The sequence below is a fragment of the Dasypus novemcinctus genome, chromosome 6 (assembly GCF_030445035.2).
Source record: "Dasypus novemcinctus isolate mDasNov1 chromosome 6, mDasNov1.1.hap2, whole genome shotgun sequence".
In the NCBI taxonomy this organism is placed as follows: domain Eukaryota; kingdom Metazoa; phylum Chordata; class Mammalia; order Cingulata; family Dasypodidae; genus Dasypus; species Dasypus novemcinctus.
In genome coordinates, this window is record NC_080678.1 from 100,738,656 (window position 1) to 100,764,121 (window position 25,466).

A 25,466-nucleotide genomic window follows, 5' to 3' on the forward strand; every position below is an offset into this window, starting at 1 on the left:
ACGTTGTTCTTATTGTCACTGGCTCAAGGAAGTTCGGGCCCTATTGGAGGCAGATGCCACCAACACATCTTTAGCCAGAGAAAGGGAAGCGAATGCAGCGGGTCGCGGCACGCAGGCTTGGTGCCGCCCCATCCGGGGCCCCCAAGTGCTGCCCCTGGCCTCTCACCTGCCTGACCCGACCACCGTCTTCCTCTCAGTGGTCCCATCAGGGAGGGCACCTCTTCAGAGCCCCGTGGCCCCTGTGGGACCCCTGAATGGAATCCTGTAGGGAAACCCTAAGAACTTAGGAATAGATGGCATTGGAGGTGGGGGTATTAAATGGAGAGAAGACTCCCAGGCTACCCAGTCCTTCCCTCTTTGGAATCATCCAGCTCTTGACGTTTCCAGGTGGCAGGTGCCATCCCCGGTGACAGGTGGAGACCCCCACAGACTGGACATATGATTTCTAATCATCAGGTATATGAAGGTATTCTAACTCCCATCTCAAAGGGGAGGAAACTGAGGCTCAGAGATGTTAAGGACAATGCCAAGGTCACATAACTAGGCATTTCAGGGCCAGGACTGACGTAGACAAAGGTTTCCAGGCAAGAAGCCCCAGGCCTGCTTTTCCAGGGGCGGGGGGGTCCTGCTCACCCCAGAGCCTGGTGCTGAGGTCTGAGGGTCAGAGCTGGGAAGGGCGCTTCTGGGAGTGGACAGGAGAGGCCTGGGTAGCACACAGCCTCACAGAGTGCTGCCCAAGGACCCCTCGGGAGGCACCTTCAGGCCTTCAGCACAAGGCATGGGTGGGGGTGCAGCGTGGGGACTGGCTTTGGACCGAGCAGTGGGCATAGCAGAGCCCACTTGGGTCTGCGCGGCGGCAAGGGAGTGGGAGCAGCTTGCCCCTTCCTTAATCCCCAGGTCATCCCCAGCCATCCCTGGGTGCAGCACACAGCCCCTGGAGTATGGCTCAGTGTCCCCAGAGGCCATCTGCAGGCAGGGCCGGTTCTGCACTGTGTGTTGGAAAGGACACTGTGGTCCTTCTTTTATTCGGTGGACACTTACGAGGCCCTGTGGTTGGTGCCAGGGCAGAGCTGACAGCCTAGCTCCTGGGCCCTGTGCAGAAAGGAGTGGCCCATCAAGGTGTGGTGTTTCTGGGTTTTTTGTTGTTGTTGTTACTTAATGTGTGTTCCCTCAGGCTTGGGGATACTCCCTGGGGGAGCAGGCTCCTTAGAGGCCCTGCTGCCCTGAGACTGTACCCCCTGTGCACTCCACCAGCTCCTGAGTTTCCCTTCTGCCTCCACCCTCCGTCGTGCCGTGCCTTGGTGGAAGGTGCACGGAAGTCAGCCAGGCTCTCCTTTGCCCGCGGCTGCCCACCCCTCCCACACGGTGGCCAGGATATGCTCAGCATCAGAATCGGGGTGAGAGAGGCTCCCCCACCGACTTGCTTGGCAGACACAGAGTGGTCTGCCAGCCAGGTCTGGGGCTGCACCCCCCATGCCCAGTACAGCATGTCACCCTGCCCCATGCCCAGTCCACTTGGGGATGGATGGTGGCAGCTGTCACTGTGAGGGAGAAATGAGTGGGAGACCGGATGGGGCTGGGGACCTGGGGATGGCAGACCCTGTCTGGCAGAATTAGGAACCAGCCTGAGAGCCAAGCCTCCAAGCCCCAACTTATGCTCCTTGTCCCATCAGATGTCGCCACAAAACACAAGTTCAAGAGGAAATTAAAAATTTCCAGGTGGTTAGTGCAGTGTCTGAATCCCTGAGCCCAGGGTCCTTCTGAGTCCACTGGTGCCTGGAGCTGGCTCTGGGCTGGGGGTGCAGTGATGGGGGCACGGGCTTAGCACAGCGACCACCGCCTCCTCTGGCTGCGGGGGCGGGGAAGTGCCCTGTGCGTGGAGGAGGGGAGCCCCGCGCTCAGCCCTTATCAGACCAGGAGCCTCGGGCCCTGGGACCAGCCGTCCCCACACTGTGGAGTCAGATGCCAGTGGCGCTGGGCCTCGTGGAGGCGGTGGTGGGGCCACCCCGCGGGGCCACTGGTCCTTTGGGGTCTTTCTCCTCCACGCGGCTTCCTGGGGGGACATGGGGTTCGTCCAGGGCTGAAGTGTTTGCTGAGGGAGGGAGCGCGAAGCCGACATGCAGGGGCTCGGGGTGCAAGCACGTGTTGTTGAAGGGAGGGCCTAGGATCCCAGCTGCTGGGGGGGAGGGGCAGGCAGAGGGTGCCTGGAGCCCCTGGGAGAAGGCGTCACGCTGGGGGGAGGCTGGTTAAAAATAAGTCCCCGGAGCCAAGGTCGATCAGAGTAGGATGTTGATTTAGGGTGCCAGAGGTTCCAGGGGTCCACAAAGTGCAGAGTGTCACCAGGAGCCAGGACCCCGGAGTGGGGGACAGGGACTTCACGGGGCATGAGGAGGCCTGTGGCCTGGGAGGTCAGAGTGCTCAAGGTCACTCGGGTTGACCTTGAAGCCGCCCTGTGGTGGCAGGGTCTGGGCTGAGGAGGGGGCTGTGCAGGAGGCCCCAGGCCTGTGGAATGAGGGTGCTCCGGGGTCAGGGCTGAGGGACAGACCACCAGCCTTCAGGACACGCAGCTGCAGCCCTTGGGTCATGCTCACAGGTTCTAGGCTCACGCGGGACAGCTGCTCCCAGCTCCACACCCCAGGGCTCAGACACCAAGACCCCAGCAGCTGCCAGCACCCGAGGGGCGGGGACTGGTCATCCCAGGGCTTCTCCCCTCCAGGGCTGGGACCTGGGTGGGGAAGGCCGGGATGTGGGCTCAGCTGGGACTGTGAGGGACACCCCGCCCGGGCCTGCCAGCTGACCTGGCTCCCCCCAGCCCCGAGGTTTCGGGGGACTGGACGCCTATGAGGTGCTCAGGCCTCCAGGAGCTCTGCCTCCAGGGAACAAGGCAGAAAGGGTTTGGCCTTTGTGACGTCACCTCACCCGTCAGATGTGTCACTTCCCTGGACTCTGCTGGCCCAAGTCAGGAGCCTGCCGGGGTCAGCCGGGGGGACACAGGACCCGCCTCTCCATGGAGGACGCCCAGGCACTTCCACCAGGTTTTAAAGCTGCTGCCTCCCCAGTGCTTTCAGTGGCCTGGAGAGTCCACTGTGCAACACGGGGCACAGACAACTCTGCATTGCAAGAACTTCAGACTTCCGGCAAGATGGTGGCTGAGTGAGCTTGCCTTGCCGTCTCTCCTGGGAAGAGGCAGCTGGGCACCGCTGGAGGTTCTCCGGGACCAGGCTTTTTCAGGATTTTTTCAGGGTAGGAAGTGTCTGGACATCGATTTGGTGGGAAGGTAACGGAAAGGACTGGTCTATAAGATATAAATTGGGACTTTTCAGGAGGGGGAGGCAAGATGGCGGCTGAGTGAACTTCCCGGTTACTAGCTCCTGGGGGGAATTGGCTGGGAGGCGTCGGAGACTTTTTGGGACCGGCTGTTTCGGGATTTTTCCTGGTCCGGAGGTGTCTGGACATCGATTTGGAGGGAAGGTAACAGAGAGGATCCATCTGTGAAATATACACGGAGATCCCAGCTACGTGTGGAGGATTCCCTCCTTGGGTAGGTGGAGCCGAGGCAGCTAGCACCGCGCGGAGCCCCGGCGGGCGGCGGCCAGGGTAGCCGAGTCCGGCCGAGCCCGCCTGAGCCGCGGCGGGCGGAGGGGCGGAGCCCAGCTGAGCTCGGCGGAGCCCAGCCGCACCGCGCCAGGCGGCGAGCGGGAGACCCGAGCCGCGCTGCGCCACGCCGGGCGGCAGGCGGGAAAGCCGAGCCCAGCCGAGCCCAGCCGAGCTGCGGCGGGCGGCGGGCGGGGGACCGGAGCCCAGCTGAGCCCAGCCGAGCCTGGCGGCGGGGTTTCTGTTCTTTGGTTTTTTTTTTCTTCTTGTTGTTGTTGTTCCTTTTTTTTTTTTTTTTTTCAATCCTCTCTTTCTTGTCCCCAATATTCTTCTTATACTATTTTACCTTAACAATACAATAGGTCCTACAGGAAATACCTCACATTTGCTGGGTTTCCTCACCCTCCACTGCCTCATTTCTCTGTGAATAGATTTAGCCTATCTACACTATCCCCTTTCCCCTACAACTTGATATCCTCCACCATCTGCTATCTCTCCTATATTCCATCTCCCTTTCTTTGATCCACAAAGTGTATAACTCTTAATTTCTAATACCTTTGCTTAGTTTTCCATCTGGTATTCGTCCCTGAAACTATTACCTTTCTTTTCTCTTTCCCTCTCTCACGAAAACAATAGCCTCTTAGTACGTACCACATTCCTCCCATATTCAGTTGTCTACCTCATTATAGGTACTTTCCTACTACTATAACTCTACACAATTTACATGATCTAACCTCCATCCTCCCAGAACTCATATTGTTGCTTTGTAAACATATATCACCAATACTACTTCACACTTTTTCCTTCCTTACACAATTGACTTTCCCCAGCACTAATACTTTCCTTTAAAGTGAGCTTAACTAGCAATAAGAAATTGGAATAAGAAGAACAAAGTGACAAAGAGAAGATATAACACTTACGCAAAAACAACAGCTAATTAATCTCCAAGACTAGACAAAGAAGCTAAGGAACTGATTAAACCCGTCAAGAAAAAATGTTGACAAGACAGCAACAAAAATCTACAAACCAAACCAGTAATCAGGAAAACATGGCTGAATCCAATCAGCAAACTGAAAATCAGGAAGGGGGGCAGGACTTCGCATAAGCAATGAAAGATCTCAGAACATTTATCACCGACAAATTTGATGAAGTAATGAAAGAGGTTAACAGCGTGAAGACAACACTTGGAGGGGAAATTGCAGACATGCGCAAAAAAATAACAGATATGATGGAAATGAACACCACAATTCAAGAAATCAAAAATACACTTGCAGCAAATATCAGCAGACTAGAAGAGGCAGAGCAGAGAATTAGTGCTGTGGAAGACAGTGCATTAGAAATCAAACAGATAGTAGAAGTGGTCAATAAAAAGGTAGAAAAAATCCAGATAGGACTTAGGGACCTGAATGATAACGCAAAACGCTCAAACATACGTATTATAGGCATTCCAGAAGGAGAAGAGAAGGGAAAGGGGTCAGAAGGAGTGTTGCAGGAAATAATGAATGAAAACTTCCCAAATCTACTGAAAGAGACAGATGTACATATCCAAGAAGCACAGCGCACTCCACTGGTCATAAACCCCAACAGGCCCACCCCAAGACATATACTTGTCAAATTATCCAATGCTCAAGACAAAGAAAAAATTCTAAAAGCAGCAAGAGAAAAGAAAACCATCACATACAAGGGAAACTCCATAAGATTAAGTGCTGATTTCTCATCTGAAATGATGGAGGCAAGAAGGCAGTGGTATGATATAGTCAAGGTACTAAAGGAAAAAAATTTCCAACCAAGAATACTCTATCCAGCTAAACTAGCATTCAAAAATGATGGAGAGTTCAAAATATTCACAGATAAACAGAAACTGAAAGAGTATATCAACAAGAAACCTCCCCTTCAAGAAATTCTTAAGGGAGTTCTGCAGGAAGAAAGGAAAAAACAGGACAGTCAGAGATGGAGGAGAGTGTAAAAGCAACAAGAAAGACAAAAATAGAAGGGGAAAATAAAATAATACAAACAAAATATAACAAACACAAATCCAACCAAAATATGGCTACCATAAATAACTCTCTAAACGTAATAACACTGAATGTCAAAGGATTAAACTCACCTATCAAAAGATTCAGACTGGGACACTGGATAAGGAAATACGACCCATCTATATGCTGCTTACAAGAGACACATCTTAGACCCAGAGACTCATGGAGGTTGAAAGTGAATGGCTGGAAAACAATCATACAAGCAAACAACAACCAAAAAAAGGCAGGAGTAGCTATATTAATATCAGACAAAATAGACTTTAAATGCGAAACAATTGTGAGAGACAAAGAAGGATACTATATTTTAGTGAAAGGGACAATTTGTCAAGAAGATCGAACAATCATAAATATTTATGCTCCTAACAAGGGTGCCTCTAAATATGTGAGGCAAACGCTGGAAAAACTAAGTGAAAGAATACATGCATCTACAATTATAGTGGGGGATTTTAATACACCACTATCAACTCTGGACAGAACATCTCAAAAGAGAATCACTAAAGAAACAAAACATTTGAACAGTATATTAGAAGAGCTGGATCTAATAGACATATATAGATCATTACACCCAAACACAGCAGGATATACATTTTTCTCAAATGCACATGGAACATTCTCCAAGATTGACCATATGCTAGGCCACAAAGAAAGGCTTAATGAATTCAGAAAGATCGAAATCATACAAAACAATATCTCTGACCACAGTGGAGTCAAGCTGGAAATTTGCAAGGGACAGAGACCCAGACTTCACATGACAATTTGGAAATTAAACAGCACACTCTTAGAAAAACAGTGGGTCAAAGAGGAAATCTCAAAAGAAATCAATGACTACCTTGAAACAAATGATAATGATAACACAACATACCAAAATTTATGGGATGCAGCAAAAGCAGTACTGAGAGGGAAATTTATAGCCATAAATTCATATATCAAAAAAGAAGAAAGAGCAGAAATTGAAGAATTAACTGCACATTTGAAGGAATTAGAAAAACAACAACAAAGTAACCCAACAGGAAGAAGAAGGAAGGAAATAACAAAGATAAGAGCAGGACTAAATGAAATAGAAAATAAGAAAGCACTTGAAAAAATAAACAAGACCAAGAGCTGGTTTTTTGAGAAGATCAACAAAATTGACAAACCTTTAGCGAGACTAACAAAGAAAAAAAGAGAAAAGATGCAAATACACAAAATAAGAAATGAGAAAGGTGATATCACCACTGACCCCACAGAAATAAAGACTATCATAAGAGGATACTTTGAAAAACTATATTCCAACAAAAATGACAATTTAGAGGAAATGGACAAATTCCTAGAAATACATAAGCAGCCCATACTGACGAAAGAAGAAATTGATGATCTTAACAAACCAATCACAAGCAAAGAGATAGAATCAGTCATTAAAAATCTCCCAACTAAGAAGAGCCCAGGGCCAGACGGCTTCACAGGTGAATTCTACAAAACATTCCGGAAAGAACTAACACCAATCCTGTTGAAACTATTCCAAAAAATCGAAACAGAAGGAACACTGCCTAATTCCTTCTATGATGCCAACATTACCCTAGTACCAAAGCCAAACAAAGACACCACAAGAAAGGAAAATTACAGACCAATTTCTCTAATGAACCTAGACGCAAAAATACTTAACAAAATACTTGCTAATCGTATTCAACAACACATTAAACAAATTATACACCATGACCAAGTGGGATTTATTCCAGGTATGCAAGGATGGTTCAACATAAGAAAATCAATCAACGTAATACACCATATAAACAGATTGAGAGAAAAAAACCACATGATTATATCTATAGATGCAGAAAAGGCATTTGACAAAATACAGCACCCCTTCCTGATAAAAACACTCCAAAAGATCGGAATACAAGGAAACTTTTTGAACATGATAAAGAGTATATATGAAAAACCTAAAGCCAACATTGTTTATAATGGCGAAATCCTGAAATCCTTCCCTCTAAAATCAGGAACAAGACAAGGATGCCCATTGTCTCCGCTCCTATTTAACATTGTCTTGGAAGTACTGGCTCGAGCACTGAGACAAGAACCAGATATAAAAGGCATTCAAATTGGAAGGGAAGAAGTCAAAATTTCATTATTTGCAGATGACATGATCCTATATATAGAAAACCCTGAGAGATCTACAACAAAGCTCCTAGAACTCATAAATGAGTTTAGCAAAGTCGCAGGTTATAAGATCAATGCGCAAAAATCAGTAGCATTTCTATACACCAATAATGAGCAAGATCAGGAGGAAATCAAGAAACAAATACCATTCACAATAGTAAATTAAAAAATCAAATACTTAGGAATAAATTTAACTAAAGAGGTAAAAAACTTATACATCGAGAACTATACAAGATTGTTCAAAGAAATCAAAGAAGACCTAAATAAATGGAAGAATATTCCCTGTTCATGGATAGGAAGACTGAATATTATTAAGATGTCTATCCTACCAAAACTGATCTACACATTCAACGCAATCCCAATAAAAATCAACACAGCCTTCTTTAAGGAACTAGAAAAACTAACTATGAAATTTATTTGGAATAAAAAGAGGCCCCGAATAGCCAAAGACATATTGAAAAAGAAAAACGAAATAGGAGGAATCACACTTCCTGACTTCAAAACATACTACAAAGCTACAGTAGTGAAAACAGCATGGTACTGGCATAAGGAGAGACACACAGACCAATGGAATCGAATTGAAAGTTCAGATATAGAACCTCATGTATATAGCCATATAATATTCGATAAAGCCACCAAACCCTCACAACTGGGAGAGAATGGCCTATTCAACAAATGGTGCCTGGAGAACTGGATAGCTATATGTAGAAGAATGAAAGAGGATTACCATCTCACACCTTATACAAAGATCAACTCAAGATGGATCAAAGACCTAAATATAAGAGCCAAGACCATAAAGACCTTAGAAAGCAGTGTAGGGAAACATGTACAGGACCTTGTAATAGGAAATGGCTTCATGAATATCACACCAAAAGCACGAGCAGCAAAAGAACAAATAGATAAATGGGACTACCTCAAAATTAAAGCCTTCTGCACCTCAAAGGAGTTTGTCAAGAAAGTAAAAAGGGAACCCACACAATGGGAGAAAATATTTGGCAACCATATATCTGATAAGAGACTTATAACTTGCATATATAAAGAACTCATAGATCTCGAAAACAAAAAGATAAACAACCCATTCAAAAAATGGGAAAAAGATTTAAACAGACACTTCTCCAAAGAAGAAATACAAATGGCTAAAAAGCACATGAAAAAATGCTCCAAATCCCTAGCTATCAGGGAAATGCAAATCAAAACTACAATGAGATACCATCTTACTCCCATAAGATTGGCAGCCATGAAAAAAACAGTAGAATACAAATGCTGGAGAGGATGTGAAGAAAGGGGAACACTCATCCATTGCTGGTGGGAATGCAGAAGGATCCAACCATTCTGGAGGACAGTTTGGCAGTTTCTCAAAAAATTATCCATAGATTTGCCATATGACCCAGCAATACCACTGCTGGGTATATACCCATCAGATCTGAAAACAAGGACACAAACCGATATATGTACACCAATGTTCATAGCAGCATTGTTCACCATCGCCAAAAGTTGGAATCAATCCAAAAGTCCATCAACAGATGAGTGGATCAATAAAATGTGGTATATACACACAATGGAATACTACTCAGCTGTAAGAACCAATACACTACAATCGCACGTGATAACATGGATGAACCTTGAGAATCTTATGTTGAGTGAAGCAACCCAGGCATTGAAGGACAAATACTATATGACCTCAATGATATGAAATAAGTTAACTGCCTCAGAGAGCTAGAGTCTGGAAAAGTGGCTTACTGGAAATCGGGGGGTGGAGGAAGGCTGTGAGTTAATGTCTGTAGGGGTGGAATCTGTGATGAGCTGGGGGTAAGTATGAGCACAAAGAAGGGACAAAATGGGGGCAAGGGGTTACCTTCGGGTGGGGTTTTCTGGGTTTGAGGGGGGCTGGGGATGGGAAGAGGGTTAATATGGTCCAAGAAATAGGTGGGAGGGAGGGGCAACATACAAACATGGGAGAGTGCCAGAAGTTCATTGAGAACTAAATGTTGAGTAAAACGTATCAAAGTATAAGTAGGAGGGTTACCTGGTTAGGACGCTCAGGGGGTATGGTCTGATGCGGGACGGACTCCGGAGGGAATAGCTGAAGGCTCATTTTGCCAAGGTGGGTTCTACCATTGGGTGGGGTGGACCCATATCCTGCGGAAGACTAATGCCGTCGAATAGAGAGAACTGTATCTCTCATGAGAAAGGACGGCTCCCAGGGCATTAGATTGGCAGGCGTTGTGGGCCCTAAGGGGAGGGGAAAATGGACGTGCAATGGATGGAACAAAGGTAAATAAGGGGGCAAAAGAGGAGTTATGTGAGAGTACACGAGGATGAATATAAAACAGCTAATATTACACCAAAAACATATAGGGGACGACAGACTAATAATGAAAACCATAAGACAAAACATAGGATAACTAAAAAATTTAGAAAACTGTACAACCTAAAGTATGGACCACATAGTAAGCACAAATGTTACCTTGTTTGAAAACTATAGTTTCGGAACCTGTACATCAGTTTCAGGAAATATGATAATGATAAGTTAAAAGATTATTGCTGTGGAAGGGAAAAGCTTTTATGGTGGATCTGGGGAAATACTGTATATTGTATATATGAATTTTGGTGATCTAAGACTCTTGTGAAGCTGACATTATGTTGGGATTCACTTTACGGGAAGTTTTGGATCACAGAGTGGTTCAACAATGGCAGCGGAGGAATACTGATATGGGATGTTATTGACAGGATATATATGGTTGACAGGGAGTTATACAGGGCATATGCCCAGGGTATATGGTAATGTCTATATATACTCATAGTGGAAACAATTAATAACAACAGCTAGGGGGGTACTGGGCTCCAGGCTGGGGGGTCACTGTTGTGGGCCCTGGGAGAGCAGCGGCAATCCTCCAGGTGCAACGGCAAGAACCAGGAAGGAAGGAGGGCCCAACAGTGGGCTCTTGATACTAATGGCTACACTTTTGAGCCTATGCACCTGCAATAAGAACAAGGCCTAGAGTAGCATTGTGCCTGGGGGTTTCCTCCTGACAGCCTTCATGTTACTCAAATGTGGCCACTCTCACAGTCAAACTCAGCGTGTAGATGCGATGCATTCCCCCCAGCGTGGGACATGACACCCAGGGATGAGCCTCCCTGGCACCGAGGGATCACTACCACATACCAGCTGAAGAAGCAACTAGAAAATGACCTTGAATTAAAGATTCAATGCGGAACAGCAGAATATACCTGTCTACATATAATAACATGACTTTGGGAAGCGGTTTGACCTAATGTAAGGGGGAAATGGAAAGGAGAAATGAGATTATAAGGCTGTGAGTCTCTAAAAAAGAGTCTGGAGGTTGTCAGAAGGAATACCCCTATGTACAACTGAACAGAGTCTAAGAGACAGATAAGGTAGATACAACCCCAGGTATTGGTTCTTTTGAGGGATAAAGAGACCCACGGGTTCTATGGTCATGGCAGAAGGGGTTCACTGCCATGACAGATGGCCCTTCTTTGGAGCTGGTGTTTCTGCGTGATGGAAATGGACTCAGAGGGGATCTCTTTTCACAAGACTTGCATGCTACTTTATTGGAATTGTAGTTGGTGCTGGGTTTAAGATATATGTAGGGGATTTGAATCTCTGGACTGATAATATGACACCAGGCCCAGAGCCTCAACAGACTTCAGCTCCTACACTTTGACTTATTGGACTAACTCCACTCAGCTAACATGGAGTTGAAGAAGGTCAACCACCACAACATGGAGCCTAGAGTGTCTACAACTAGAAGCAGGAAGAGTGCATCCAGTACCCATGTGCAATCTAAGCCCTCACTTGACATAGGTGTGCAATGGTCACAACCAATCCAATGTCCACAGAGAAAATGTGGAATGGGTGTGGGAACGGTAGCCATGGGGGCTGCTGGGTGTGGGGAACGGGAGGAAGAGATGAGATGTGGAGGCGTTTTCGGGACGTGGAGTTGTCCTGGATAGTGCTTCATGGACAATTACGGGACACTGTAGATCCCCCCAGGGCCCACTGGATGGAACGTGAGAGAGTCTGGGCTATGATGTGGACCATTGACTATGGGGTGCAGTGATGCTCAGAGATGAACTTACCAGGTGCAATGGATGTATCACGATGATGGGAGAGAGTGTTGCTGTGGGGGGAGTGGGGGGCGGGGGCGGTGGGGTTGAATGGGACCTCATATATATATTTTTTTATTGTAATTAAAAAAAATAATAATAAATAAATGTTAAAAAATAAAAAAATAAAAAAAATAAAAAAATAAAAAAAAAAGAACTTCAAAAATGTCAACCTGCGCATGTAAAAACATGTAGAAATACCTTAACCAAAGTAGTTTTGGTATGTGCAAGAGTGATATACGATAAAATTCTTATTTAAGGGAATGAGCTTCTCCTACGAGGGAGGTCCTGGGTTTGGTCATCAGTTAAAGGGGACAGACAGACAATGAGCCGACAGATGAGGGAGCCACCTTGTGGGAGGCTGGGGAATGGGGGGGAAGGGAATACAAATTGATTTAAAAAAAACATTTAAAAAGCCTTAGTTAATTCTAAGAGGTATAAGTTTCATTATGTGTAACATATGGTTTTTTCGTCTTTGTAGAGGTCTTTAAAATAAAAGAGTATCTTAGAGAAACAGTATTTTAGAATTGGTGAACTCTAACACGCTTATAGGAGTCTCCTGGCCGACATCCTTCATGCCAACAGAATTGTCATATTTTAATACTTTGGCCTATTGATTGGACGTCTCATTCATTGGGCCTTAACTAGCATTTTTCAAGCATCTCCCCCAAATACCCTATATTTTGCTGCTTTTGTTAGAGTAGTTTTGTATTGTTTTGCAACTGTTTATTGCTGTCATGACATACTTTGTATTATTTAATGACAAATCCAGCCACCTTGCATACTCTCTTCTTACTTGTAACAATTGCCTGATGTATCGCTTGGGTGTCTGTGTAAGATGAAAGGAAAGATGAATGAGTGTGCTGCCTTGTCCTCAATGAGTTTTTGAATAGATGCTATGATAGAGGCAGGCTTGATTTCAGGTAGTGGGCTTCTAATATGTTACTAGCAACAATGCTGAAGAAGGCTTTTGGCAGAAATCCTTTACCCGGATCTTCTAAGTTTGCCACGTATCATGAGTGAGTGTTGAATTTTATCTAAATACTGTTATTCACATTTTGTGGCCATATTTTTCTCCAGTACTCTATTAATATGGACAATTACATTAATCCATTTTTAATGTTAACTAATTTTAAATTTTTGAAATAAACTTTGTGATGTTTTTTTCTTAATTCTGATGGACCGAGTTTGCTAATAGTTTAGAATTTTTTTCATCTATAATCATGCATGAGGGAAGCTGACCTGTAATCTATTTTTGTGCCATCCTTAACTGACCTTGATATTTTGGTAGTACTGTTCTCATTCAGTGCACCTAGGAGTGTATTTTCTTTCTTTCTCCTTGAAAACATTTTGTACATGACCAACATAATCTGCGTGAATATTTGGTATGATATCATCTGAGCCTAGTGTTTTCTCTGTGAGAAGATTATTTAGATCTAAATAAATGCAGTTTATTTAGCAGCTCCAGCCTTATTGTTTCCATTTCCTTGAAAAGCTGGCTCAGGTTATGTACTTGGGAATTTGATTATTAATTCACATGTTGATGTAAAGTCGTTCAGAATGTTTGACTTTTTAAAGTATTTCTGCTCTATTTATAGTTATACCTTATTCCTATTATTGCTTAATTGTGCCTTCTCTAAATGTATACATTCTCAACAAGGACAGTATCCGTCAAAAGGGGCAAACATTAGTTTTTGGGAGAGGGGGGATTCTTCTTCATTCTTCGGGTGAAGCGCAGATGCACATACAGCACATAAGAGGTAAAGAGCACATCTGTGGTATTAACATTTCATGAGAGGGGAGCAGTGTAGCTCAGTAGTGAGCACCTGTTTCCCAAGTACCAAGTCCAGGGTTCAATCCCTGGTGCGTCTTTAAAAACAAAACAGAACATAAAAAACGTCATGGGATTAACTAGGAAAAAGTGAAAAAATGTTTCTTATGAGGGAGCTATAATGAAAAAAAAGGATGAGAAACACTGTTTGCTTTATATTCAATTTTACAAGACTATTTTTGTGTTAGGATACTTTTCAAACAAATTTTGCCTCTGTTATTACTATTATATTTTCGTATTTATTTAATTCATTTGTTCCTTCCCGCCCGGAGACCCCGCCCCAGAGGCGGAGCAGCCCGGGAAGGCGGGACCTGGCGGTCCCCGGCTCCGGCGCTGAGTTCGCCACGGCGCGGGGGGGGGGGGGGGGGGGGCGGGAGGGGACGGGGGGAGGGGGCGGGGGAGAGGGCGGGAGGGGCGGAGTCAAAGCCGCGGACGCACGCGCCCGCCCTCACCGCCGGCCCCGCGCCGGCCCCGCGCCCGGAGAGCCCAGGTGGGGAGCGCCCTCCTGCCGCCTGGGGCAAGGGGCGCCGGGCCCGGGGGCCGCTCCGCCAGGCCCTGGGCGCACTCCCGTCTTCCCGTCTCCGCCTGCCTCCCTCTCCTCCCGCCTCCACGTCTTCTTGTCTGTCTCTGTCTTCATCGTCTGTTTCCTGTCTTCTCCACAAACGAGATTCTGTGTTTGGTTTTTTTTCTCCTAGGCTGACAGCTCGGCTGCAGTTCTTTCATTCATTCCCCCGTCCTCCATCCGTCGGTCTGTCCACCCGTGGCTGCCGCTCCATTATGCTCAGCCACGGCTTGTGCAGGGCGCTGGGGTAAAGCTTGCGCCACTTGATAGCCAAAAATCTGTTCATTGCCTGTCGTGGGAAAATACACACACGGTCAAATCATAAATCTCTGGAGTTTTCAGGGGGAGCTGCAGGAAATAGCTTGTTTGAGACGACGCGTTGATCAAAACTCTTCTCGGCATCTTGCCTTTGTAAGGGCACAGCGCGCCCACCTGGCAGGAGCTCAGCCTTCCGTGGGGACAAGCCCACCCACGCCCTCCTCCTGTGGAGGGGCAGCGCCTGGTGGAGCGCTGGCTCTGGGAGGACAATAGGGAGGCCGAGCTTTGCCCTTGAAACACTTTGGGTGAGAGTTGACACAAGGGATTAACTATAAATGACTAAAATACATATATACTTCTCAGAGCAGCTGACGTTCAGAAATTAAGTGGCATAATCACTGTTGAGTGAGCCCTTACACGTTTTTTAGCAATAATTGTGGCATTCGAAATTAATGTTTTTGTATACACTACGGACCAGGGTGAAAATATTTCATCTTATAATATCAAAGATTTTCTTAGACACATTAAGAAGCCTAGAAAAACAAAGCTGATTCATTTTTGAGGAATAAGGTAAAAGTATTCTATATCAAGGCATTTTTATTGCATCTTTGAAAATGTAGTCTTGTTGGAAAGATGTTGTAGCAGTTTGATATTATTGATAAATTCCAAAAAGAAATTTTGGATTATGTTTGTAAACTGATCTTTTCCTCTGAGCATATTAGATTATATTGGATTCAGAGGTGTGCTTGATTGTGTAGTCATGTAATCCTCTCTTGCCAGTAGGGCATTGAGTCCCCACCCTTTGGTGGGTGGGGTCTCACAGATAAAAGGCATGGCAAAGGAGAGAGTTAGGGGTTTTTGATGCTGGAGTTTGAAGCCAAAGCCTTAAGCTTGAGCCCCAGGAAGAGAGGAACCCTGAACCCAGAGAGAAGCAAGAGTAGTTAGTTTAGGTAAGGTTACATTTCTAAGAATTTGTCTATTTCTTCTAGGTTATCCGATTTATTGGCATATGATTGCTCATAAGTATTCTCTTCTACTCTTAATTTCTGTAAGATTATTAGAATGTCCTCACTTACATTTCTGAATTTATTTGCATCATCTCTCTTTTTTTCTTTGTGAGAGCAGCTAAAGATTTTGTCAATTTAAAAAATATATATTTTCAAAGAGCTAACTTTTGGTGTTGATTTTCTTGATTGTGTTTCTATTCTCTATCTCTGCTCTGATCTTTATTACTTCCTGCCTTCTGGTAACTTTAGGTTTACCTTACTCTTTTCTAGTTCCTCAAGATGTGTAGTTAGTTTATGGATGATCTCTTCTAAAATGTTGACGTTTATAGCTATAAACTTCATTCTAAGCACTGCCTTTGTTGCTTCCCATAGATTTGGTATGTTGTGTCTTCCTTAACATTCATTAATCTCTAAAAATTTTCTTATTCCCCTTGTAAATTTTTCTTTGACCCATTGGTTATTTAAGAGTATATTGTGTAATTTCCACATATTTATGAGTTTTTTCAGTTTTCCTTCTGTTTTTGATTTCTAATTTCATTCTTCTGTGGTTGGAGAAGATACTATGTATGATTTCAATGTTTTAAAATTTGACACTGGTCTTATGCCCTAACATACATTCTGTCCTGGAGAATGATCCATGTACAGAGTAGAATGTGCATTAGGCTGTAATTGGGTGGATTGTTTTCTATATGTCATATAGGTCTAATTGGCTTATGGTATTATTCAAGTCCTCTGTTACCTTATTGATTTTCAGTCTAGATGTTCTATCCACTTATGAAAGTGGTGCATCGATATCTCCAACTATTATGTAGTACTGTCTACTTCTCCTTTCACTTTCACCAATGTTTACTTTATGTATTGGGGCTCTATTATTAGGTGCTCATATGCTTATATTTGTTATATCTTCTTGTTGCATTGACCCTCTTATTAATATATAGTGTCCCTTTTTTGTCTCTTGTAACAGATTTTGATTTAGAGTCCATCTTAATTTTCTGGCTGTTATGACAAAGGCCATAAAATAGGTTGGCATAACAACAGGAATTCATTGGCCCATTGGTTCAAAGACTAAGAGGACTGCTTCTCCCTTGGGTTGGTATTGTCCAGGCTGGATGGTAATTCCTGGGTTCTTTGACTTTGCCATCACATGGTGATTTTCTCTCCTTTCTCTTCTGGGTTCCACTGACTTCTAACTTCCTGCTCCTCCCTGGGGCCTTTTTTTTTTAATAGGCCTCCAGTAAAAGGGTTAAGACCCGTTCTGATTCAGTTGGGCCATTCTTTAACTAAAAATAACATCTTCAAATGGTACTACTTAAAAAGGGTTCTCCCACATGAATGAGATTAAGATTAAGAACATCCTTTTTCCCCTGGGGTTCATACCCCAAACTTTCACAAAGTTTATTTTCTGATTTTAGTATAGCCACCCTAACTCTCTTGGTTACTATATACATGGATTTTTTTTTCATCCTTTTATGTTCAACTTATTTGTGTCTTTGAAATTTAAGGTGTATTTCTTCTAAACAACATATAGTTCTATCTTGCTCTTGTATCCATTCTGCTAATCTCTGTTTGTTGACTGGAGAGTTTAATCCATTTGCATTCAAAGTAATGGCTGATAATGCAGGATGTAGTAAAGCCATTTTGTCATTTTTTTCTTGTACATCTTATACCTTTTTTGTCCCTCATTTCCCTGCTTCCTCTTTTGTGTATAGTTGATCTTTTGTATTGAAACTGCTTTTGTGTTGAAATTCTCTTCACATTACCTTTTTTGTATATTTAAAAAATATTTTCTTAGTGGTTACTATGAGTTTTATATTTACCATCCTAAGAATATAACAATGTAGTTTGAACTGATAAAAACTTCAAAACCATATGCAATCTCTGCTTCTATACCCCTCTGTTCCCTCTTTTTAGTTCTTTTCACAAATTAGTTCTTTATATTATGTATTTCCAGTAACCTGAAATAGGATTATTTTTATGCCTTTGTAGTTTATATTATGTGAGAAAAAAAAAAGCAGAGTTACATAGCAAGAGTGTAGTAATCCAGGCATTTATAATTACCCATGTTGTTACCTTTGCTGGAGAACCTTTATTGGAGAACTTCGTTTATTCCTAAGTCTTCAAGCTACTGCCTACCTTTCCTTTCAATGTGAAGACCTCCTTTTAAGATTTTGCAGAGCAGATTTAGTAGTTTTTGAACTTCCTCAGCTTTTGTTTATCTGGGAATGTCTTACAGTAAGACTCATTTTTAAAGGTCAGTTTTGCTGGATATACATTTTGGGGCTTTATTTTTTTCTTTCAGCACTTCAAATCCTGCTTGCTCTTTCCCCTCATTTCTGATGGGAATTAGGTGCTAAATCTTATTGAGGATTCCCATGTATGTGATGAGTCACACCTCTCTTGCTACTTTCTGGATTTTCTCTTTCTCTTTGCCCTTGGACAGTATAATAATAATGGGTCTCTGTGCGGATCTCTTTAAGTTTACCCTATTTGGAATTTATTGGTCCACTTGGATGTGTATATTCATGTCTTTCATCAAATTTGAGAAGCTTTTGGTTATTGTATTTGTCAGCAAAAGGGGTGCTGATGCAAAGTACCAGAACTATGTTAGCTTTGATAAAGGGTATTTATTTGGGGAAGAAGCTTTAAGTTACCAGGCCCTAAAGTGCCCAACTCAAGGTACCATGAGAAGTACTTTCCACCCAAAGCAACTGGCCGCATGCTGAAGCAATATGGCAGGTGATGTCTATGAGGGTTCAGCCTTCCTTCATCCTCTTCAGGCTCCGTGGTCCCAGCTTCTTCCAATCTCAGCTGTAGGTTGGGATAAATGTCTCTCTCCTCAGGGCTGATTCTTTCTGGGTTCAGCTGCTCAGTTCTTTTCACAAGGTCAGCTATAGAGGCTCATCTCTCTTCCTGGGGCCTCTGCCATGTCTAAAGAGCTGTCTCTCTTCCTCTGCATACTTTTTCTCTGTGCTCTTCTTCTCCATGTATTTACTTACTAGGGCTCCAGCATCAAAATTCAAACTCTCTTCTGTGCCAATCATAGTTTACTCAAGTAAAAGTGAAACCCCTGAATTTAATACAATCTAATACAGCTAGAAGAACAGAACAGTTTACAAACACAGTCAAATATCTATTTTGGAATTCATAAACAATACCAAACTGCTACAGTCATTATTTATTCAAATGTTCCTTCTGCCCCTTTCCTTTTCTCTTCTAATGGAATTCCCATAGCAAATATGTTGGTACAATTCATGATTTCCTTCAGATCTCTTTGGCTCTACTCACAGTTTAAATTCTGTTTTCTTTCTCCTCTTCAGACTGAATAATTTCAACTAGCTTATTTTCAAGATCACCAAATCTTCCTTCTACCTGTTCAAATCTAGTATATTTTATATTTCTGCTTATTGTACTTTTCAACTCTAGACTTTCTGTTCTCTCTCTTTAAAATGTTCTAATTGCCCCTTTTGGTCATGCATCACCTTTGCAATTTCCTTTAGTTCTATGTCCATAATTTCCTTTAGCTCATTGAACTTATTTGTGACAGTTGACTTAATCCCTGATTACTAGTCCAGTATCTGTGCTTCTTCTGTTGTTTTACTTTGTTCCTCTCAATGGACCATCTCTTCTGTTTCTTTGTATGCTTTGTGATCTTTTGTCAAAGTCTGGGCTTTTAATTCCTTTGGCTTCTTGACTCTGGAATTCTACCAGATTTTAGGGTATATTGGCTGTGTGTTGAGATTCTTCTTCAATATCCAGCACAGTTTATACTGAATCTACAGATCAGCTTATGGTGAAAAGTTAGATTCTTCTCAGGGTTTCTAAGCATGCATCTTGCCCTGGCATGTTTGGGACCTTTCAAGAATTTTTCAGTATGTGCAACTCTTTTCTCTCTACAAAAGGAGTTTCTCTTCTCTGGTTCTCCTCTTTGGGCCCTGGGTTGTGCTGTTTGTATCAATTACAGTCTTTCACCCCAGGCACTGCAGTCATCTCAGCTCTGTTCCCCTGCTCTGCTCCTCCTTTCTGCACTGTTTCTCCATCCTTGGCAAATTCCATGTTAGGCAAAACAAACACGTGCTTTAAGTCAGTCTTCAAAGAAGCAGATTGGAGCTGATGTACAAAGACATATAATGTGTGTGTTTGGGTGAGAGACCAGGCATCAGGGACCAGCACTTCAAGATGTGCAGGCTGCCAAACCATCAAGCCTCAGATGCTGGGCCAAGCCAACAGCTGGGGAGGGGCTCACAAGTGAAGGTGTTCTGCAGCTTTCCAACCAATTTTAGGTTTTCTTTTTCCTGATTCATTGTTTACTGAAAAGTTATCTATTGCCAGTCAATTTCCAGAATTCTGGGAAAGTTGTTTCTGACAGAGTCTGCCAGGTTTCCACTATTCTAAGAAGAGCCATTCACCAGAAACATCTTATTCCATTTTGCTGATGTCACCACCTCAAGTTTTGGGTTCTTATAAATAATTACTTTTTTAAAAGTTTATTATTATCTTTAATAATTTGGCATATTTCATGGATCTGACTCTACAGTTGATATTCAAAAGAATTTGGGAGTTGATAAATCATGCAGAAGTGAACAAAAATATGATATTATAGAGGAGCATCGTAATGTGTTTTAAAAAAGAATTTTTTCACTCCAGAGCAAAGAATGTCAGAAGAAATCATAGTTATATATGAGGAACTTGGTTTGGGAGACTTATTTTTTTGGATTGAAGAGTTAAACTGCCTTTTAAATCATTAACCAATTTATCATAATATTGGGGGGTGATATGCATGCTTTCAAAGGATCTAGAATTGTCATGCTTTGTTTAACAGAATATTTCCTCAGAAATACCAGAGGTGGTATTAAAAACAGGTAATCAGACCAATTTTTAAATATAAACCTAATTCTTGAGCTGCAATGCTTTTAAACTTCTCTTCCTTCACTGAGTAGGTTATGTCTCTTTTTAGAGCATAGTGTCCTTCTTTCTAGTAGATGGGGCCATTGTTGCCCCGTGGGAGGGTCTGGCTGAGTAGACTGATGTATGAACCCTGGACTTTCCCTTGCCAGCATGCGCAATTAGGGAACCCATGCTCCCATCAGTAAGAGGAGGCTGGAGGGACACACTGGGTATGCCTATGACCAGAACCACATGCATGCTCTCCATTCCCTGTCATTTATGGTTCCATAAGCATTTAGATGTCACTTTCATGAGATAAGTTCAATAATATTGCAAAATGCAGATAAAATGAGGATGAGATTAGTTTTTGATTCAGAGAGATATTCAAAACAGGAATTACAAATAGATGCAGGTCTGCTGAGTACGGGGTCCTACACCTGAGCCATCCAATATGGGAGCCTCGAGCCACGTGTGGCTCCTGAGCACATGGCTGGCCCAAACTGAACTGTGAGTGCGAAGAATACACTGGGTAGGAAGGTTTGGTATGAACAAAACAATATAAACATCCCATTCACTTTTATATTGACTGTGTGGTGGTTTGCAGCTGTCTGTACACCAGGAAACATGTTCTTAAATCTGACCCCGTGGGTGTGGACCCAGTGTAATAGGGCTCTTTGATGAGGCTACTTCAGTTGAGGTGTGGCCCAGCTTCCTCAGGATAGTCCTTAATCCTATTACTGGAGTTCAGAGAGGGAGCAAGAAGCTGAAATCAATGAAACCCAGAAGAGATGGGTGCCACCATGTGCCTTGCCATGTGACAGAGGTGTCAAGGATCGCACACAGCTGGTCTTGGGGAAGAAAGCTTCGCCCTGATGAGCCTTGGGTTGGACATCATCTTGGCTTCAAAACCATGAAGCAAAAATTCCCATTGTTCAAACTATGAGCCACTTCTTGAAATTTGCTTTGAGCAGCATAGGAAACTAAGACTGCATTTTGAAGGGAACGTATTTTGGACACAGTGGGTTAAATAAAACATTATTAAAAGTAATATCTGTTACTTTCAATAATAGAAAACTTAAATGCTGTGGCAGCTTGCATACTTGGCTCACATTCTATTACTGTTGGGTCATATGCAGTCCTGGGGGGTTGCAGACCCCCAGGGTGTCCCCACTGCCCAGGCTGCCCTCCCCTGGAGTACCCCACCCTTTTGACATGCTGGATTCAATCACAGCCACCGCCCACACTGCGCTGCATTTGCCATGCTTCTCACCGACCTTCTCCACCTGCCAAACACCCACGTGCTCCCAGGCTCAGAGGCCACGTGCTTGGGGAAGCCCCCAACTCCATCTGGCCCCTCCCTGAGCCCTTTTTGACCCCTGCTGAATCATGCCTGACACCTCCTGACCTCACACCTCCTCCCTGGCCTCTGTCCCCTCCTGACTTCTCAGCTCTTCCCTATCCTCAGGCACCCCATTCCTCTCTCCACATTATCAGCCCCACCTTCTCCCAGTCCTCAGGGGTGGACACTGTCCTGGGCGTGTCCCCTTCCATCCCTAACCCCTGCCGGGCACACAGGACAGGGGATGGCTCAGCTCAGACAGCCTGAGGGAAGGCAGGGCCCAGTTCCCAGGAAGGGCAAAGATGAGGGGGGTTTGCCTGGCCCTCTTGGGGGCTGTGGGAGTGAGGCTCAGGGGGACTGCAGGAGCCTGAGGCCTCCCTGTCCAGGTGGGCAGGGATAGGGGTCCCAGGAGGCCCGGCTGGGGCATGGGTGGGAGCACAGGAAGACAAAGGGACTGGAAAGGCCCCGAGTGCTTGGGCCTCACCCTGGCAGGGCCTCAGCTGGCTGTCTGGGCAGGGCCCTTGGGGGTCCATCCTGGGACCGCAGGAAGGAGAAGGGGTCTGGGGAATGAGGGGCTGTCCCCCAGAGGCCGTCCCCAGGGAAGGGGAGGAGCAGGGGGGCTGCAGAGAGGACCCAGGGGCAGGTGGGACAGGAGAGCTGGGCGCTGCACCAGGACACTGTGGGCAGGGGCAGGGTGACCAGACGGTGACGACCACCCAGGAGCCGGGTGTGGCAGGGCTGGGGCTGGGGATGGGCGCTGAGCCGCGTCCAGGGAGTCTCCGTGAGGAACAGGCCACTTCTCTGCTGGACAGTGTGAGGAGAGAAGGCCAGAGCACCTCACCTTCAGGGCCTGGGGGCTCAGCCCGGCCCCGAGGCAGGGGGCCTGGAGAGCTGGGGAGCGCAGCACCCAGAAAGGCCTTGAGGCCCCAGCACCTGCCCCCCACCTCGCCCGGGGTGCGCTGCAGGAGGAGCCCACGGGCCCCCAGACCTGCTCCCCTCCTGTGGGCGCACCCCTGCGGCCGCCTCCCGCGGGCCCGGGCCCAGGGCGGCCGGGTCAGCTGTGATGAGGTCCCCGCTGCCCACGCGGCCTCAGGCCCGAGCGGAGTGGCCGAGGGGAGGCGCGCGGCCCCGCAAGCTCCTGGGGAAACCTGCCCCGCCCGCGTGCCCCCCGCCTGGGCTGCCCTGGTGGGAGCCCTGGCCACGGCCCTGAAGGCAGCGCCTCCTCCAGGCAGCCGGGGCAGCGGGGCGAGGCCCGCGGCGGCCTGCCGGGTGACACGCGGGGAGCGGAAGGCAGGCGTCGCCTCCAGTCCCTGCTCCTCCCGCCCGCCCTGCCCCCTGTCGGGGCGTTTCCAGTCCTCTCTGCTCAGAGCTGCGCCAGCTCAAACATCCATCGGAGAAGGAGGTTTTCAAGGAAAGGGTTCCTCTAGGGATTTCGCATCTTGCTGCATGGTCTTTAGGCCCCCCAGCCTGCATCCTAAAAACTGAACCAAAATTACGCGAGTCACCCATCACCTCCCCTCCTGGAGAAGCAGCCTGCAGGGGGCCTGCCGCCCCCGGGGGCGCCGCCATTTCCAAGGCCAGGGAGGTCCCGGGCGCCCTGGGAAGGGCCTTGCTGACGCCTCACCCCTAAGCTGGGTCTCCTGCACCCGGGGGAGCAGGGTGCTCTGCGTGAGCTCAGAAGCCCCCGGTGCAGCCGGACGTGCTGAAGGCTGGGGCAGAACAGAGTTGGGGTCCACGCTCCCCCCCAGCAGTCCACAACCGCCTCTCCCTAAAGGCCTCATTTCCAGCCTCCCCCAGCCTGCCATCTGCCGGTGCCGGGAGCCAGCCGCTGCCCCTTCTCCCAGGACAGGGCACAGGCGCCAAGGACCCACCCCCAAGCAGGGGGCTCCTCGCACCTTCACCAACCTGTGGGACAGTCGTCTGGTGGTCAGAACCCCGGCCGGAAGGTTCTGGAATTGGCAAGTAGTCAAAATCTGGAATCCTGGCCTCGTGGTGTTTTATTTCTCTCCCACATAAAGATGGAAAGAAAGCCAGTTCTTGGCTAAAATGGATCACTAAAATTCATCTGAAATCAAAATGTCTTATTCTAGCCTCATTGGCTCATTGTGGCAACTTTCAACATCTTAGTTTAGCCGCTCATGCTGGAAGATAACTTATTGAGATGTGATTTCATTTTTCCAGGTATGTGTTTTCCCTCCTCTGTTCTGTGAAGTGAGCCACGCCCTCAGTTCTGCTCAGTACATGCCTGCAGACAGCTTTGCAGAGACCACCACCTCCAAGGCCTCGACCCTCTGGGAGGTGGAGGGGCAGGACAGGGGGCTCTGGGGACAGGGACAAAGAAGAGGAAGCCCAGGAGCTGCCTGCAGGTAGGAGAGTGTATTAGTCAGCCAAAGGGGTGCCGCTGCAAAATACCAGAAATGGGTTGGTTTTTATAAAGGGTATTTATTTGGGGTAGGAGCTTACAGATACCAGGCCATAAAGCCTAAGTTACTTCCCTCACCAAAGGCTATTTCCATGTGTGGGAGCAAGATGGCTGCTGACGTCTGCGAGGGCTCAGGCTTCCTGGGTTCCTCTGGGCTCAGCTCCTCTGTTTCCTGCACAAGGTCAGCTGTAGACCATGAGGCTCTCTAGACTTTGCCTCTCTCCACAAGGTCAGCTGTAGACTCTCAGGAAAATAGCTCAGTCTCTCTCCCTGGGGCTCCAGCTTCAGCATCAAACTCCAACATCAAAACTCCAATATTAAAATGCCCCCCAACTCTGTCCTTTGCCACACCTTTTATCTGTGAGTCTCCACCCACCAAGGTTGCGGAGACTCAACACCCTAAAGACATGGCAAAATTAAAGCCCTAATCAAAACCCAATCATGCCCAAGTACAGATCAGGTTACAAACGTAATCCAATATCTATTTTCGGAATTCATAACCATATCAAAGTGCTACAGAGAGGATGGGGTGGGGGCTGCCTGAGGGTAGCAGAGGATGGGGAGTCCATCTGAGGCTCAGAGTTAGGCTAAATCCTTGGGGTGGGGCTGCTGGAGAACTTTCCAGACACCAGAGGGACAGGGAAAAATTCAATGATGATAGGTTGAATACTCCACTGGAACCACAGGATTGGGATTCGGAGTGATTCAATTGGATAGAAGGGATTTACGGAATGTGAGCAGCGTATCCCAGAATTGGATTACAATTCACGCCTGCTGACCCGAGGCTTTGTGGCAGTCTCACCTGCCGTCCCTTAGCTGGGTGTGAAGGTGGCAAGGGCCCTCCGGTGCAGACAGGAGGGCCGGAGCCCTGGGCCGAGAGCCTGGTCCATGGCCATGGGGTGTGGACGTCAGTCACCCACAGTTTCCACAGCACCACGGGGCTGGCGCTGGCTGAGCAGCGTGGCCTGATCGTCCTCACGTGACAGTCACGGGGAGCAAATCCAGGCTTTGACTGAGGGACGGGAGGGGGAGCAGGTGCCATGGAAGGTGGAGGCTGCAAGTTCCAGGCGTGAAATGGGTGCTCCTAAGGGCGTCGCGGGGTGATGTGGGCTGGGAGGAGCAGCATGGGGGAGCTGGTCAGGAAAGGGGGGACTGCGGGGACAGGGACCAGGAACGCTGAGACCCCGTGGGCTTGGTGATGACGGGACCAGCTGGCCTGCACGGCTTCCAGGACTCAGCTCGGCTCGTCGCCTGTGGCCCTGCACG